Source organism: Macrotis lagotis, chromosome 2 (genome assembly GCF_037893015.1).
Source record: "Macrotis lagotis isolate mMagLag1 chromosome 2, bilby.v1.9.chrom.fasta, whole genome shotgun sequence".
Lineage (NCBI taxonomy): Eukaryota > Metazoa > Chordata > Mammalia > Peramelemorphia > Peramelidae > Macrotis > Macrotis lagotis.
The window spans coordinates 48,855,849-48,875,731 of NC_133659.1; the positions used below are offsets into that span (position 1 = coordinate 48,855,849).

Consider the following 19,883-nt stretch of genomic DNA (forward strand, 5'->3'; position numbering starts at 1 on the left):
CTTCCATTCAGCCACCAGAGTCATTTTCATAGAGTACAGGTCAGACTACATCATCCCATTGTTCAACAAAGTTTAGTAGTTTCCTGTTGCCTCCAGGATGGAATACAAAATCTTTGTTTTGTCTTCAAAACTCTTCACACTCTAACCCCCTTCTTTTCTTTCCATTCCTCTTAAATCTTCCTTCCCCCATCTACTCTAATTCAATGAGCTAACTTCTTGTAGTTCCACAAAACAAAATCCGTTTTTGTTCTTGACTCCAGGTATTATCCCCTCCCAAGTCTAAAATTCTCTTTCCTCCTCATCTCTTTATCCTGGATTCTCTGGCTTCCTTCAAGTTCCAAATAGAATTACATCTATTAGAGGAAGGTTTTTCCCACTGCTACTTAATTCTAGGATCTATCCTCTGGTGGCACAGTGGATAGAACACTGGCTTTGGAGTAAGTAGGAGAAAAGTTTGAATCCAGCCTCAGATACTTGACTCTGACTAGCTATGTGACCTTGGTCAAGTAATTACTCTGATTGCGTCACATCCAGAGCACCATCTCCAGTCATCCTGATTCGTATCTGGCCCCTTGACCCAGTTGGCTCTGGAGAAGAAAGTGAGACTGGTGACTTAGCACAGCACTCCCTCATTCAAACCCAATTCAAGTGTTTGCCATGATATCATCTCCCTGATGTTGTGGTCTTCTTCAAGTTTTGTGCTCCTAACCCCCAAAATGTGAAAAGGATAATAGTAGTAGGTTCTTAGTGAATTTTTATTGATCATCTATGGATTGATTGACAAAATGAAGTTGCAGCATGGAAGGATGACCAGAAGGTTCTCCTTGAACAAAATGAAGCCATCAATGGAGTTGATTTCATTTTGTGGCCAAAGGCAACAATAAGTAATATCATCTCCTCGGATACATGGCCCTTTCACCTCTGGTGCTTAGAATAAGAAGATAAAAAGACTGTCATAAAAATAGTTGGAGATTATACTCCCCTTTTGATTGCAGAGGCTAAAAAAGATAGAATCACAGGATTTGACAGTTGAAAGGGAACTTGATGACCATCTGATTCAGCCCATGAGCAAAAATTATCTCCATTATAACATATCTTACATATAGTGATTCAGCCTTTGTACGAATACCTCCAGTGAAGGGGAACCCATCAATTTTGGGCAGTTGTAATGGTAGAGGAGTTTTTCCTGAGATAGATTCTACAAAGAACCCAGCATGATTTTCCAAACCAAATCAGCATAAACACTGAGATTCAATGATTTCAAAGTAATAGTAGGCACAAAGCACAGTCAGCAATATGATGGGAACTAGAAGCCAGGTTTAAGAAGTATATAAGAACAAAGGCTTTTGATGATTCAAAAGCTTCATGCCTATAAATCATGAATCTTTCCTTTCAGAGAGTTACAAACTGTTGGATATGCTATACACTAAACATGACACAGAGAAACAGATTGAGTATGCCTAAATGGGGCAGTAAGGTAGTCAGTGCATAGAGTACCAGTCCTGGAATAAGCAAGACCTGATTTCAAATATAAGCTCAGACACTTACTAGTTATGTGATGCTAGGCAAATCATTTAACCCTGTTTACCTCAATTTCCTCATCTGTAAAATGAGAAATATACTTTATATAGAAAAAGAAAAATGGTTGGTTATTGTGGAAGTCACATTAGAATCAACTGTTATTATGAAGTGAGATCATTGACTAGGCAGAGCAAAGATCAAAATTAACATCAAATTGCAATCAACCTACCAACAGCACCTACTATGTGGGGACCACTATTCCTTGTCTTGGTAATACAAAGGTGAAACTGGAACAATTCCTTTTCCCAATGAGTTTATGTTTTATCAGAGGGACTTAAATACTATTGGGAAGAAAGGCTAAAGATGAGAAGATAGTTTCAGAACAACTGCCAACATTTCAACTTGACATATTTAAATGAACTAGTGATACTGAAAAATAGGCGATGATAAAAGACAAAATTATTGAACTTGATTATCACCATTTCCTGAAAACACTTAGTTACCAGAGGGAGGAGACCATAAAAGTTCAGAAATTTCCTTAGCTAACACACACTTGATCATTTTGCCAAATAGAAGAGAGAGTAGCCAAGGAATGTCTGGTTTAGAATCCAAATCCATTTTAAAAATACTACAGAGAAGGATGCTAGAAAATTATAAGTAGTATCACCTCATAAAACAGTGAAAACAAGTATTAAAAAAGCTTGGCATTGGACCCCAATGAATCACATCATCTCAACAGCATTTATAGATGAAACTGGCAACAGGACAAAAATAGATGTAAAGGAACAAATTTGTCAACATTTTTGTTACAATCAATAATCACCATCAACAACACTTGGACTCTAGTCTTCAGGCCCTAAACTGCTAAGCTGGAGAAGCCAATTTGGCCCATAGAAAGACAAGGGCAGGATGAGCAGGTGGACCAAGGCAAGTATAGAGGAAATGCAGGTGGCATTGGAACAATCTCACGAGAATAAGAGCAATAGCTGTCTATTATACTTTATGCACTTTATAGAATTTTATAACACTTTAAGGTTTTCGAATGTTTTATATATATGCAATATATATTTTATATTTATATTTTATATATTTCTAACTATATATTTATATATAGGTATTATATATTTTATATATTTTTATATCTATATACCTATATGTATTCGTATATACATATATAAGTATGCATAAATATATACATATGTATATACACATATGCACAACATTTTATACTCAGCAAACCCTGCTAATATTATTAACTTAATTCTATAGATGTGGAAACTGAGTTTCTGGGAGCTTAAACAACTTGACCATATAAATGCATCTAGAAGATGTTTGAAGCAGGATTCATACCCAAATTTCCACGCCACCCTTCATCATACTACACTGTTTCAAGGTTCATAATCAGGGAGTGATTGCTTTACAATTTAACTCAAGGAGGGAAAGATACTTAAGAGAATGGGGAGAAAAATATATACTATATTTATAGAAAAAATTGCTTTTTAGACAGGTCAAATGAGTTGGATGAGGTGATTTAAATAATTAGTTGCATCCAGGAAGTCAATCAATTTTGTCAAATCCAATTTTGATTTACCATTTTAAAGACTCTAACAATATTTCTATAAATCTTAAATTTTATAATAAATAAAATTATTTTATAATGAATATTATTTGAATGAATGTAATATGAATATAATGAATATGATTTTATGATGAATTTTATAATGAAATTATAATGAATAAAATTTATAATTGTATACATATTTATTATATTTTAATATATAGCATCTTCGTCATGAATAGCATTACATCTATTTATGTGCTTATTATATATTGCATTTTCAAGAAAAATATTTCAGTTAAATGATGAATCTTATGCTTAATACTGAAATGTTAACATTTGTATTCACTGATTCCTTTCTTCTTTTGAATCATTTTAAAATTACATTGCTAAGCAAAATTTATTACATCGATGAGAGAGATGTCAGAAACTGCTTTTGTGTTTCTTCTTTGAGAGTTCAGTTTGATCTTCATTTTTAGTTAGCTTCTCTACAAGGTGACTATATCCTCACAATTTAGATTTTGTATATATTCAAAAGGTACAAATTTTATGGGGAGGAAATTGGCCATTTTCAACATGATTAATTCTCAAACACTTAATATGTAACATACATACATACATAGATACATACACTGATACTTTACTATATCATGTTTAAATATATAAGGAGTCAACCTATTCCTAAAAGAGTAGGCAAAATCCAGAATAGTCCCTATTTGCAATAATATTTTACAGTAATACCTTGCACATTTATTGAAAGTAAAAAGCACTTCAAATATATCATGTATTTTCCCAAGTTTATTTTCAAAGAATGGTATTCCACACAAATTTAGAACAAAAGCAATTACTCTTTTATTTATCTTGTCCAGCAAAGAAATAATTTACAGTTTTTACAGTTTTAATGAATTGTTCATTTATCAAAAAAATAATAATGCTCATATATCTGTGGCACTTACAGTTTGCAACACTTAAAATAACAACTCTGTATAAATATTGTACCCATTTTCAGATGAAGAAACTGAGGTACAGAAAGACAGGTGATTTACCCAGGAGCAAGAAGCCTTTAAGAATCATTAGTATTTATATAGTGCTTTAAGCTTGGCAATGTGTTTTATAAATATTGTCTCAGAAAGAAAGTATAAGACTCATTTTACTATCCTATGCTAAGTTAAAAGGTATATTCATTTAGATCATTACTTTTATTTTTTGGTCTGCATTCACAGTATCATTTTTTGTGGTAGCAAAAAACACCTATAATAAACACCTAGAATGAGGAGTGACTAAGTAAATTGTGGTATATGAATATAGCAGTATGATATTTTTTCATAAGAAATGATGAATATGAAGAAATGAAGGAAACATGGGAAGATGAATATGATCTAATAAGCAGCAGAACAACACACATACACAATAACTACAATATTGTAAGTCAAAAAGAACAATGAAAGGCAGCTATGATGACAAATATGGTTTTCAGAAAGCAGATAGAAGATGATGGTACAGAGGACTGAATTTTGTATTTGAAATCAGGAGGACCTGAGTTCAATTCCTACCTACACTAGCCTTGTGACCTAGAGCCACTTACCTCTCTGTCTGTTTCCTTATTTGAAACATGGGGAAAAATTATAGTTCTCACTTTACAAGAATCAATCAGTAAATTTACTAAGCACTTACTTATGTGGCAAGCATTATGTGAAAAACAATAAAAAAAAACAGAAGTAGAAAATAGTTCCTGCCTTCAAACAGCTTACAATCTAATGAGGGAAATGGCAAATAGAAATAAAGTACATGCATAAATAAATTCATAATTTATATACTATAAAAATATTAAAAATGATATAGGATAAATAGGAAATTATTTATATGGGAACACACTGGAAATAAGAGGGTTTGGAAAAGACTTCCTGTGATACTTTAGGAGAGACTTAAAGGAAGGAAGTAGAGGAAGAGGAAGAACATTCAAAAAGTAGGTGGGGGCTAGGTTATAATCAGATGAAATGATATATGTAATGCACTTGGCAGACCTTAAAATGCTTTATAAATGTTAACTATTTCCTGTCTGATAGGAAACAAGTACAGAATATTGTATATACTGTCAGAAGTGGTTGTCTTTTTCTCTTTCATAAAGAAGGATTTGTTATAGGTGGTAGGGTAAAAAAGTAAGTATCATAACTATAAAAAAGGATCAATTAAACTTTTATTCTTTAATAAAAGATGATGTTCACCATCAACTTTCCTAGTAAACTACTCCTTAAAATGAATTCTGTTCAGTTCTTCTAAGTTCTCCCATTCACTACCATCCAGAATTTTAAAATATTGCCTGATATTTTCCCTCTGTAGTACAATGTAACCTTAAAAAGGTTACTTATTAACTCTTGGCCTCAATTTCCTCTTCTGTAAAATGAGGTGATTAGATTAGATAATATTCAAGGGCCCTTCTAGCTCAAAATATTCTGAGTCTCTTATCTTATATTTTGTCAATAGTTCTGAGACACCACTGTCTCCCCAGGGGTTACTGGGCTGTTCTGCCCTCCCTCTGGGTCTGGTTCTCTCCTCCTACTTTGGCAGTTCATCTAAGTTTGGTTTGCTTGCTTCCTTTTCTGACAAACCTGACATTGAAATTACTATTTAGACTTTCTTCTGATGTGACTTGTTTTTGATCTAACCAAGTGACTAAATTAGTGAACTAAATTAGAAGGAAAGGGGAAGCTAGGTAGCACAGTGGATAGAGCACTGGCCCTGGAGTCAGAAGTACCTGAGTTCAAATGTGACCTCAGACACTTAATAATTACCTATCTGTGTGATCTTGGGCAAGTCACTTAACCCCATTGCCTTGCAACCCCCCCCCCCCAATAAAAAACCCCTTAAATTAGAAGGAAAGTGCATGAGCTTTCCTCAGGCTGGGTACACTCTGGTTCAATGTTACTTTTCTTGAGAAATGCCTGGCTGCCACAATGGAATCTCCATTGTTGAATTTCTTAACCTTTCATGATTTCTTATTCTCAGAAATTCTTGTCCATATTCTACCATCAATATTACACTGAGGATTTACTCAGTGAACTGGGGACCTTCTAAGTCAGAGGTTCTTAACCAGGGGTCCTGAACTTTAAAAATATCTATATTTTGGTTAACTATATTTCAATATTATTCTTTCCTTTGTAATTCTATGTATTTTATTTTATGCATTTACAAACATTATTCTGAGAAGAGATCCTTAGGCTTCACCAGATGACTGCCAGAAGTCTCCATGACATAACCAAGGTTACAATTCTTAAATTAATGCTCTGGATGGTTTTTTTTTTCATTTTAATCAGCACCTCAACTGTCTGTATAAGCTCAGAGTTTGGAATGCTGAGCCACAGTTCTCAGAGGAAACCTTTAGGGGAGTCAGAACAAGCCCAAAAGATAAGATTTGAGGCAAGCTACCAGCAAGATATAATCCATGAACCAGCAAAACAAGTTCTTATGTTACTATACAATCTAGGTGCAATCTTTGGAGTAGTCTACCCCAAAACACATTTTTGGCTTTTTTTTTTTTTGTTCCCACCCTGAGTTTCCTCTGGGAACTCTGATTATAACTTGTGTCATCACAGATTGAGAAAAAAAGGGTTACTATTTTCTCTGCTAGAACTCAAGGTGACAATGTTACATACATATACATATATACATATATACATTTGCTTCTCTTGTTGGCTTTTCCTTTTTCTTTCTGAAAATTGGAGCTCAGACAAACAAACCTTCATTCAGTCTCTATATTCTTTCTTTCTTTTCCTCTAATTCCTGGTTTCCCTTAAGCACCTTCAATTTGAAGACCATTCATTATGATGGGACTCCCCTGCTTCTTGTTGATTTCTTTTTTGCTCCCCCTGAGGAAAACCTGCATTCCAATGACCTTCATCATTATCTAAATTTGCCAGTTTTGCTCCTTATCAGGTATAAGAAGAGATACACATCAAAAATGCCCCCCAAACTTAAACCCTGTCCCCATAAAAAAGCAAAAAACGAAGCCAACCAAAAAAACCTCCAAAACCCTGAAAAGACTGCCACTAACTCATAAATGATTGATATTCTTTTATCTCTCCAGTAATAACCATCTTCCCACTAAGGACATATATCATCTTCTCAGCTATGAACACTGTCTTGGGTTTGCATCCTCTGAAGGGAAATATTCTAGTGATTCTCTTCTTGATGCTTAAGTCCATGCAGCTGTCTAGCCTTATGGTACTATTGTTGGAATTTGGACTTCCACAATAACTCTGGATGGTTAGAGAAACAGTCCTCTTTCCCAGAAGACCTACTAATAGTAGAAAAGACATTCTCCAGGTTTTTGTTTCTTCCATAGTTCATATATCCCTGTTTCTTGTTGTTCCTCCAACTCTGAGACTATATGCTAAAAGCTCAACACTCCTACAGAAGGATGTAGCTTGAGAATTCTGACTCCTCAGGTACAAAGTTTCTTTGTCCACAGTTGCTACCCCTTGGGCTGAAAGGCCATGGCTTCTGTCTAACTGGGACCAAGATCTCAGAGTCCAGGAATTCTTGTGGGTAGACATGGTTGAGAGGCCTCAGCACTTTCTCATATCTACCCCTCTGGACAATAGGGTGAGATTGTCATTGTGCTCTTCTTGCTCCATGGATGACTCTTACAGTGGGGGGAAAGAGGGTACCCTACAAAGGCTTGTCCCATCACCCATAGGACCCAGGTCTGCTCTTCATTCTCTGTTTTTTTGGCTCTTTGCCTACCTAGCTCTGGTTGAAAAGGTCTTCTGAAAGAGGGAGAGAGAAAAAGACAGAGACTCTCCAAAGGAACACCTCTGATCTGCACAAATCAAACCTATTCATCCAGAATCTCAGGTTTCTCAAATATATGCCCAAGGTTCAACTACACACCCTCCTTCAGAAGATAAAAAGTATTCATAGTCAAAAAAGTAGTTCACCTCCCTGTAATTTTATCTAATTGTCATTCCCCCTACAGGGGAAATGACTTTAAGCTCCAGGGGAAATATAGTCTACTGTCTTCCTATCTTAATCATTCCATTATAGGCTACATTCTTCTAATGAAGTATTTATAGATTGTTTCTAGCTTCTTTTAGAAAAGTTTTACCTGTGGCAATTTCTTTTTTATGTCTCCATTAGCTTTTCACAAAAATCATGAAATTCTTTCAAACTTTAAACTTCATGTTAGCACTATCAGTTATCCATAGACTGCTTCAAATTGATTAGGTAATTAAATGACTTTTTTAAAATTATGGGTAATTACTCAATAATTGATTTATCACATCCCTTGTTATACCTAGTTCTCAAAAAATTTTAACGTTATCTTCATTTGTTCATTCTCTTCAATTTAAATGTTAGCTCAGTCTTCCAGGAATATACACATTTCACCACATTTAAAAAAAAAATCATTATCTGCTGAGACATCCTCCTAAGTAGTTTTAAAAGAATACTATATGGGCATATGACAGGGCAAAAGGAAATTCTGCTCATGTATAGAAAATTCTGACCTAAAGTCACATATAGGTCAAATCACAAAAGTACCAATGCTAGCCATATGGAGAAACAGAACATTTCCGTAGTCTTCATCCATGAGTTCCAGGGTTTTTTGTGTAGTGGAAAGTGGAAAGTGCAATGTGAGTTGCAAGTCATAATAGATTAATAGGAGCCTGTTCATTCTGGGTTGCTCCTTTTCTTATAGAATCTTTTAATTACTGCATTTCTAAGGTACTTACATTTGCCAGTAATTCTGTCTTTTATTCCTCTAATAATAGTTCCTAAGGTACATCCCATAAATTACCTCCTCCCTTTTCCACTCCTCCTCCTCTTGAAATAATTCTGGGGGAAAAATACCACTGAAAAAGTAATTTTAAGCAACTTCTTTGGAGTAGTTCATGTGCTCAATTTTTTTTTTTAATCTATTACTGTCATTAGTGCTCTGCTTTCCTTCCCCTCTCTTATAGATGCCAATCTCTCAGCAAAAGCTTCTCTTGTTGGCTTTTCCTTTTTTCTTTCTGAAAACTGGAGCTCAGACAAACAAACCTTCATTCAGTCTCTACATTCTTTCTTTCTTTCCCTCTAATTCCTGGTTTCCTTTAAGCACCTTCAATCTGAAGACCATTCATTATGATGGGACTCCCCTGCTTCTTGTTGATTTCTTTTTTGCTCCCCTTGAGGAAAAGCTGCATTCCAATGACTTTCATTATTATCTAAATTTGCCAGTTTTGCCCCTTATATTTACAGCCTGATATGTCCAGAGATATCTATCATTTGATGGATAAGCAATGCTTCTTCATTGAACACTTCTTGAAATCTCAACTCCTCTCTTAAGTTTTATCTGAATAAGTTAAAGGGAAGTATTTTGCTCACCATCTGCTGCCACTGAAAAATTATCAGCAAATAAAACCATTCAAAGATCTTGGAGAATAAAATATATATGCACATACAGATGACTATATATACAAGTGATTGGAAAAACTTAATATGCTATATAAATGTTATGAGGAAAAAAAGAGGAGAAAAAGGGGCTATAAGAAGAGAAGGCATGGAATCTGTGGGGAGAGAGAGCCTCCATTCCAAAGACTACTCTTAAAAAATGGAAATCTTTCTTTTCTTAAAGAGAAAGGTACAAAGAAATGCCACAATAACATATTATCTTCTGACTATTCTTATTGGATCATTTACATTTAACAGAAAAAAATATTAAACAACTACAATGGGTGCCGACACATTTTTAAAAAGGATATCAACCTTACCCGCATACATTCTATTGTAGAAGACTGTACTATGTGCATTAAATGAAATTTCTGTTTAATGACCTTTATCTAGAGAATAAGACATTCTGATTTAGATGTTGCTTTCTTATCATTCTCTAATTCTCCAAAGGAAGTTATTTGGTCAATTAACACAGATTTCTTAGGCCTCTTGCTGTTTGTTCTTCATTCTCAAAGAGGACCATGATATTAGATATGTGATGCCATGACTTGCAAGTAAATTGGATTTAAGTGAGGGAGGCATTGCCTCAGTTAAACTCAGAGCTGTTAAAGACCCTAATTAGAAAGGTCTCACTGAATCCAGGACCATTTTCAGGTATCCTGATCTATATCTGGCCACTCAGCTGGCTCCAGAGGAGAAAGGAAGTTGGTGACTTTGCACAGCCTTCTTTCACTTAAATCCAATTCACTTGCATGTCATGGCATCACATTCCTGATGTCATGGTCCTTTTCAATACCAAAGAACAAACAGTTAAGTATCTACCATTTCCCAGATGCTGGGATGCCAAAGGCAAAAATGAAACAAACATCTTGCCTCAAAGATCTTATATTTTGGGGGGGAGAAAGATGTGCCCATATAAGTATATACGAATACGGACACAAAATAAATATAAAAGAGAAGAGAAAGTACAGTCTAGGTAGAAGGGGTGGTCAGTGTAAAGTCTGTAGATAAAAGCTGGATTGTTTTGTAAGAGAACCACAAAGATAATAACTCTGGATGTAGTATTGTTTAGTATAGCAAGGGGAATCAGAATAATATTGGATAGATTAGTAAGGTTTTTTAAAGATAATACTTGCATGAATTAGGATTTAGGTTGAAGCATATATTATTGCTGATTTTTAGATAGGGAAATAGAAATAAAGTTGAATAAAATAAATCAAGACATATAATCAGTAGCAGAGGAAGGTCTAGAGTCTAGACCCTCCAAATCCTGTCCACTGATTTTCCCCCTTCATTATAATAACAGAACTGCCTTTTAAAATGTACATGTTAATACAAAACTATCAAGGCAAAATGTCAGATTTCTCTCAAATAAATAGTAAAATATATACCATATTCAGTGAGTTTATGTTTAATATATTTCCTGGATAATAAAATATATGAAAACAAATTAAATTTTTATCAAAATCTTGGGTAAAGTGTGCCCCTTCTTGTTTGTTCAATTTTGATAAAATTTTAATATAGATTTGATATTACAATAAAAAAGGAGCTGTATACTTTGATTTCAAAGTCAAGTGAATTTTGGAATTCTAAAGGCAAGGCAATGACATCAAAGTTATTCAAATAGCCATGGCATAGATAACATTAGTTAGAGAGTATATTGCAGTGCTCTTATTAAGTCTTCTGATGATTTCCTCTTCCTTAAAGAATCCTTCCCCCCCAGGCGGATCACTTGGTGGATATTAATGTATTTATTAACTGCTAGGAGGAATGTCAGCAGGGGTATATATCTCAGAAGTACAACTCACATTTACATCAAAACTTTAGATCCAAAAGATCCCAAGGTTAAAAAAAATAAACATTGATGATCGATTAAACTGAATTATTATGTACCTATTAAAATACCAAGAAGAAAGCCTCTGGCAAACTGGAAACACTTGGGCAAGATTCTCTCTAGTTCAGACTGTGTGGATTTTTTGTGATACGCATTGTTAGTGGAAGTTACATTTTGGAGAGGAGTACTGATTACTCATTATTGCCTCATTCTACTCCCAAATTACCCTGAATTTTGTTTTGAGTATATTTTCTATGTATTTACATGTATGCATATTGTTTCCTCTCAAAAAAATGTAACTTCTTGAGGGCAGAGACTGTCTTTTACCTCTTTTTAGTATCCTTTGTGATTAGCACAGTGCCTGATATATAGTGGGAGTTTACTAAATATTTTCTGATGGATTGATTTCCAAAAGTGATTGTTTTACATTTTGATATTAGATCAAATCCCCAGTTATACCTTCCTATTCCCTAGTCGACCATACAGTCTTCTTTCCTTCTCTAGAAGGAGCATGGATGGAGAAGTTCCTTAAGTCCCATAATTGAAGTTAGGAAGACCTTGGTTTAAAACATGCCTTATTGGACCTTACTTACTTTATTACCCAAGGAAAGTGATTTAATCTTGATGGGCCTTAAATTCCTCATCTATGAAATAAAGGGATGGGGCCTTGAAGAGCTCCATGGCCTAAGTCTTCTAAGATTCCAGGTCCATCACTTGACCCTCATACGACAAGTTTACCAGGCCAAACTCCATTTTTTGTTGTGATCTTGTGAGCCACACTAATATTTCTATATCTTTCCTTAAACGTGAGATCCAGAATTAGCATAGTATTCCAGAAGTGCTGTGACTAGGAAATGGGATGGGGGAATGATGATCTCCCTCGAGGGCATCTTGCTGCCTCTCAATGAAACATAGAAGAGTGTTGGCTAACAAGTCACATGAGTGACTTTACTTTAACTTTCAGTTCATTAAAAATTCCAGATTTTCCCCCTCACATACATAAACTACTGTCTAGCCAAGTCAAACTCATTCACAACTTATCAAGTTTTATTTTTTTTTTTGGCTCAAAAAGTAGATGCTCATTAAATTTCCTTTTATTCTATTTGATCCATTGTTCTAGACCATAAAGGTCTTTTTGGAACCTGACTTTGTCATCTAGTATGTTATCAATCCCTCCTGTTTGTGCCATTTTCAATGATAATGCATCACCAAATTAAACTATCTACATTCTTTTTAGTATGAATTCAAGAACAGATTCCTGAGATACTCTGCTATAGATTTCTCTTGATATTAAGATCAACCTATCCTTGACTTTTCCTTGGGTCCAATCCTTCCATCAGTTCCAAATATTCCTAACCATTTCTCCATCTTGTCCACAAAGCTAGAATGAATGATTTTAGCTTTTTTTTTTTTGATTTTTGCAAAATTTTTAGAATTTTGTCAAATTCTTTACAGAAATTTTAGTATACTGTTTCTACTGCAGTACCCTGAAATGGAGATTGAGGGGCAGGTAAGCTGGACAGAAAAGGAAATGAGGTTAGTCTACTATGACCTGTTCTTGATGAAATTGCTTTTGATCACAGCGTCCCTTCTGAGTGCTCCCAAATCATCCCTTTAATCATGTGTTATAGATTTTCACCAGGAATTGATGGCAAGCTCACTGGTCTTGTTTGGAGACTCAACTTTCTTCCCCTTTGTGAAAATTGAAACAACATTTTTCCCTGTTCTGTTCTGCTGAATCTCTCAAGTTTTCTGAGATTTTTCCAAGATCATTGATAAAGGCTCAGATATCTTCTATGCTACTTCCTCCCCACCTTTTCTTTCCAGAATTTTTCTTTTCAGTTAAATTTGACACCAATTTGATTTTTTTAAAAAAATAACTTTCTTCTGAAACTTCTCACTATCTTCTAGATAGTGATCATGCAAACAGTATAAAATGCATGCCATTCAGTGTGATAAAAAATATAGCATTCAGTTTTTTTAGTTTTTTATTACCCATGTTTCTCTTTAGCTAATTATCCCTTACCTTTTCTCTACTGTCAGTCTTCTCTCTTCTATATTTTGGGCTAGAAAGAGAACCAAATCCTGCCTCTTCCACTATCTGCGTCCTTAGACAATCATATAATCATACCATGCCTCAATTTTCTCATCTGTAAATTGAGGGAATTGTATTAAAAGATACCTGAGATTCCTAGAGTGTAGTGTCACATTTCACTCAGGTCTGACTCTTTGTGACCCCATTTAATGGGTTTTTTTTGTCAAATATATTAATGTGATTTCCATCTGACTTCTACCTTTTCATTTTATATTTTCAGTGACTATGCTTATGGAATAAAATTAGGTTGCCATGGTCAGATGGAAGAAAGAGTGATCACATATATCTTTTTTTCTCCTCTGTGATATGGTAAACAGTCTAGCTCTACTGAATGTTATATTTGATATAATAATAATAATAATGATGATGGTTAACCACAATATAAAATCATGTCAAACTTGATAAATATTGATTTCTACATTTTTAAAATATTTTAAGTGGAAATTTTTTAAAAAGATACTGAGGTGGTTTTTTAAATTTCTTTCTTCAGTTCATTTTATTGATGAGGAAATTGGGGCAAAGAGCTAAGTGACATGCCCAGGGTCACACAGCTAGTAAATACCTGAGGCCACATTTGAATTCAGATCCTCCTGATTCCAGACCCAATGCTGTATCTATTGAGTAACCTTGCTCCCTAAGATCCCTTCCAGAACAAAATCTACAACCCCAGAATCTTATAAAAATTTCTTCTGTTTTTCCAAATTCAGTTTTCTAGTAACTATTCTCCTTTTTTTCTGTAAGCCTGAGCTTCTTTCCAAGAATTACAATTTCTCATAGTTTTCACACTTCTAAATCTCTGTCTGTACTCTTACCTTCTGCTAATAACCACTGGTTATCCTGCTCAGAGACAGAGAGGCGGAAACCCGATGTGGTTTGTGATTCATGAAAAAAAGGGAATGTTGGCTGGAATCTGAGTCAAAATGAGACTACTAAGAGGAGCACAGAGCCTTTGAGTCATATTCACAACTAAATCTAATTTCCATAAATAATTATGGGCTTCTATCAACTTCATTTGCATTATTCACTGGAATTGTTCATGTCAAAAAAAAAAAAAGTTGTGGAGATATGACTGAGATGATCCCGAGCCAAGGGATTTAACTTTACTTTACAAAAGGAAAGGAAGAAGTTGTCTTATTGTGAAATATATTTGCCCTTAGATGGATTCCAAAAATTAGTTACCAGTTCACTGGCTTCTAAATACTACAGTCTTTTTATTAGACTGGAGAGATGCCTGAAGCTTATGACCTGTGTTTTTTTTTTCTCCCCATAAGTCTACTGTATAAATGATGGTGGCACCCACTCAAAGTCATGACCTCTCTGAACCTATTTCCTCTTCCATAAAACAAGAATAATAATGGTGACTACCTCACAGGGTTGTTGTGGAGGTGAAATGAGATAATGTAAGCAAAGCACCATTAGAAACCTTATAGGATTATATATGTGTGAGGGAGCAAATAACTTTCTCCTTTCTAGGTCTCAGTTTCTCATCAGAAAAATGGGAAGGGAGTGGGGTAGATAAGTGAACAGAAACTCAAATAGAAACAGGGACCATTAAATTATACACTAAGATTATTGTGGGCTATACATTGACTTGCTGTTTAGTCATTTTCATTAGTCTGACTATGACCCCATTTGGAATTCTTTTGGCAAAAATACTGTTGTAGTTTGTCATTTCTTTCTCTGGGTCATTTTAAAGCTGAGGACACTGAGGCAAATAAGGTGGATTGATTTGCTCAGAGTCATATAGCTAAAAAGTGTCTGAGGCCAGACTTGAACTCAGGGAGATGAGTTCTAGGTCAGTGCTCTACCCACTGCCACCTAGGTGCCCCCACATAGTGACACAGAAAACCACATATTATTATTATTATCCATATTCTATGGTATTTTTATTTATTTTGTTAAATATATCTCAATTACATTTTATTCTGATTCAGACTGTCTTCCTAGAATTTCCATGACAACCTGCATGCAATAACCTTGCACCTGTGAATTAAACTTATTTGTCCATTATCATTCTAAGTCTTTGTGAAATCTTTTACTATTCAAACTCTAGTTTACTACAAAAATCCCAAACTGCAAGAAGACCATATTGGGGAGCATTGTGGACAGGGTATTTGATACCCCTGGCCTAAATGATCTCTTAAGGTTTCTTACAGTGCTAAACCTGTGATTCTGTACAGGCCCTTTCAGGGACTCAAAGGTATGTTTATCCCATTGAGGCTGCTGCGGAGGGGGGCTTCCATCTTTCTGATTGAAGAGGGTGGGGCATGGGTATAAGAAAAGGTCTTCACTGATTCTCCATTAGAGGAGGGTGCTCATCATTTTGCACCTGTCTACACTCCTCTGAACTTCATTATGCCCCCATTTGGGGAAGACTTACTACTTACTAGTTGTGTGTGACCCTGGGCAAGTCAAGTGACCTGCTTGGCTTCAGTTTTCTCGGTTGTAAAATGTGGAGAATAATAGCATCTATTTCTCCTGGGTTGATATAAGGACCAAATGGCATGATAATTGTAAGAGCACTCAACACAGTGTATGGGACAAAGTTAGCTCTCTACAAATGCTAGTTATTATTACAACTATCATATATATTTATATATATATATGAAACATTATAAATGTCATAATTATTACTATTACTATTATCATTATTATGTTGGCTTCCTTCATTAGACTGTGAACTCCTTGAAGGCAGGAACAGTTTTATGCCTTTCTTTGTATTCCCATTAACATGTACTTGGTATTCAGTAGGTGATTAATAAATGCTATGATTAGCTGATGTGTTAGCAACTGGCCTGGAACTCCTTTGGATTTCTTCTCTCATAATCTGATTTGGGAACTCCATAGTTCTAAGTGTCCATAGTCAACCCCCAGTTTTCTAGAACAGAAATGGAAAGAATGAATGGAAATGAAAGGGCCATAAGGTCCTTCCTGCTCCGTCATTAAACTCCAGCTAATTTTAGTCAGGACACAGCCCAGGGTCAAAAAAGGCAAAAATCAAACCAGGAAGCCAGGAAGTAATCAGGAATCAGAGTCAAGTTACCAGAATAGGGTCAGAAGCAGAAAGGTCATGATTTGGGGTGAGGCAATCCCAGCCAAAAGGAAATGGGGTCAGGCAAACAGAAGCTTAAAGCCAGTAGGAGGAGAAAAGCCTCAGGCTCTGCTTTAGGGCTCTGCTCTCCTCAACAGAGGAGTCAGCTCCATAGCTCTGCTCAACCCCATCAACCAGACACCATTTTAGGAAGGGCCCCAGCCAGGTTGGCCCTTTTGTCTTCCTGGTACTCTGTGGAATCCTTCTCCTCACCTGCCTTGTCGCCCCCTTCCTCCAGACTCTTCCCAAGAGAATGTAAGCTCCTTGAGGGTAGGGACTGTCCTTTCTTGATGTGTACTTTAATATGATTACTTGACCACAATAAACACTTAAAGATCTATCTATGAATGTGTATACATGTTTGTATGTATGTAACCCCATTCTGTTTGATCAAAGCTTTCAATGTTGCCATTTAAATATGTGACATTGTATGGATTCATCCTTAAGAATGCTTCCTTACAGACTCCCTTATTTCTTTAGGACCTCAGATAATGAAAATGCAGAGAAAATGCCCTAAATATAAAAATTACAAAATAACTAATTGTTCTAAAATTTACTTTAAATACATTTCTTTCATGTTCACTTTAACTATATTATCACATTTAAGCCTCACAATGAACCTTGGAGATGGGTATCTTTATAATGCCCATTTTTTTTTTGCAAGGCAATGGGGTTAAGTGGCTTGTCCAAGGCCACACAGTTAGGTAATAAGTGTTTGAGGTCGGATTTGAACTCAGGTACTCCTGACTCCACCGCACCACCTAGCTGCCCCTATAATGCCCATTTTTAAAGGGAAAAATTGGGCCCCAGAGAAGTTTAATGACTTACCTGTGGTCACATAGCAAATAAATCTCAGGGGTAGGATTGAACCCACGTTTTCCTGACTTCAGGTTCAACCCTTTTGTCCATAATATCATGCTGCCTTTCCAATGTGTGGATTGCCTTACAGTTAATTCGTCATGGAGGCTTTTTGGACAGCCTCTATTCTGCCTCATTTGGGTATTTCTCAGTTTGAATTCTAATCGGAGTATGAGATTGTTCACAAAAATGGTCTTTGATTAAAACCCAGCAAAACCAGACACAGGGGAAAGGCAGATAATTGCAGCAAACTCAAGTTAAGGAGTAAATATATTCTTGCATTACCTCCTGGATCTCAAATACCTGTTACAGTCTGCAGTTAAAAAGGCAAGCAGATGTAGCTTTATTTCCTTTTGTTTCTTTTAAGTTGAGTCTTACATGTTAGCTCAGAGCTCGTTTGACTGGAACACTGAGGAACCCCTGCAGAAACTACTGGCTCAGCTGGTCAAAGCCACTTGTGTGAGCAAGTACTTTGTACAGGATCTTTGGCAAGATTACAGAAATGGGAAAAAAAAAAGCAAAACAATCTCTCTTCTTGAGAACCTTAGAGATTAGTACAGAAGATAAGCATTAGAGCAGGAAAACAGAGAAAAGGCTAGAAGTCTGGTGATCTGAGTTCTAGTGTCAATTTTGCCATTCCTAAGCTCCCGGAAATAAACAAGTCATCTCATGTTGCTCGTCTTTGGTTTCCTCACCTAGAAGGAGAGTACTGATCTCTGAGGGAATGTTGATCTCTAAAATCCTTATATTATCATTTCAATAGAGTTACAATATTGTGAATATAGGTGATTTTCTCTTAATAGCAAAAGAATTGGAAGCAAAAGGGGGTACATTTAATTGATGGCCGAACGAATTATGGCACTGGATAAAATGGTTTATTATTGTGCCAGGAAAAAAAATGATGAAAGTGAAGACTAAAAAGCATGGGTTTTATATCTAGAATTTTATAATGTTATTTTTATGTCTAATATATATATATATAATAGATTATATACAAGCTATCTATAGATATAATCTATAATATAATCTATAGAAATAGGTTTAGAGATTGATAGATATGGGTATAGCTATAGTATATATTATATATATATACATATAGATAGATATAGGTATAGTTATAGATAGGTCAATATAAGTATAGAAACAGATAGATATTGATAAGATATAGGTATGTTTACTTGTGACAACTGGATTCCAAATTATAAGGTCATATTCCCTGTGTGCCTGTATGGAAAAGTTTTAGCAGTCTGCTTGTGTCATGATTGTCCCGGGTCATCTTTGATTTACATGGGAAATAGTGATTGAAACTATTTTTGAGATGCTGAAGGGTTTCCATTGGAGTCAAAATAGTCTTGTGCAGAGAAGACAGGTTGGCCAGTTCCACTTGTGAAATGACAGTTATCCTTTGATCTTGTCCGCCTATGTAAGTGCAGCCTTCATGACTATAAAACTTGATTGCGGGTATTTACATTTATCTTTTAAAGTAGTAAATGCTTATAGGATCGAATAGGGTGGCCTTCACTGAAGTCTTTCACCTTATCATGGGGTGTATTTGACCTTGAGTCCTGAAAGCTTCTAATGAATTACAAACTCTATCAGGTTCCACCCAGCCCAATCAATAGGCTTTGAGTAAAAGTATCAGTATCAGATTATATTAGTATTTTTAAAAATGACCTGGCACATTATGAAGAAACCCAGCACAAGAATGTTGGCCATGAACAAAGAGATTCCTATAGAGATGTGAGCACATGCCTATAGAATATTCCTTGAAGCATAATAACTCATAAAGCAGAAAACATAGAAAACGGTCACCAGCTTTTTGTAGTGGTAGAATGGATCAATTAATTTCAAACAAGTGCCCATATATGCCAGATACTGAAGCTACAGAGATAAGAAAAAAAAGGCAGTTAGAAAAATGTTTACCAAACCAATGTCATGGTCTGCAGTGGTTAGAACTTTGGCTTCTATATCAAGATAAAGAGAGGTAGATTGGAATCTCATGTCAGATATTAGTTGTGATATGATATTGGGCAAATCTTTAACCCTTCTGACTTTGATCATCTGTAAAAGAGGATTGGGGGTACCTAACTCAATCAACAAGCATTTCTTAAGACCTACTATATGTCCAAATGGACAAGCATTTACAATATCTACTATGTGTTAGTCCCTGTGTTAAATATCCAGGATGAAAAGAAGCAAAACTAGTGCCTGCCCCCAAGGAGCTTAAAATCTAATTGGGGTGAGGGGTGGGAGGGGAGGATAAAACATTCAAACAATTATGTATAAACAGGATACTACATACAGGATAAATTGGAGATAATTTCAGAAGCTGTGCCAAAACTGGAAAAAAGACAAAAGCCAAATTGTCCCTCTCCTCAAGAGGCTACATTCAAATATGTGACAGGACATATTTTTATGTATATAAAAGTTGTATGCAAAATATATGTATATTATAGTTATATATAAACATATGTATCTATGTTACATGTGTACATGT

General features: G+C 35.3%; 1 protein-coding gene and 1 non-coding gene across 3 annotated transcripts in view; one reads left to right on the forward strand and one right to left on the reverse strand.

Annotated features, from left to right (window-relative positions):
• ADGRL2 (adhesion G protein-coupled receptor L2) overlaps positions 1-19,883 on the reverse strand; it is a 329,848-nt gene that overhangs the window by 271,526 nt on the left and 38,439 nt on the right. The window lies entirely within an intron of this gene.
• Positions 13,618-13,760, forward strand: LOC141515767 (small nucleolar RNA SNORA29). Its single transcript, XR_012476512.1, has one exon. It is a non-coding gene; the product is annotated as a small nucleolar RNA SNORA29 (small nucleolar RNA).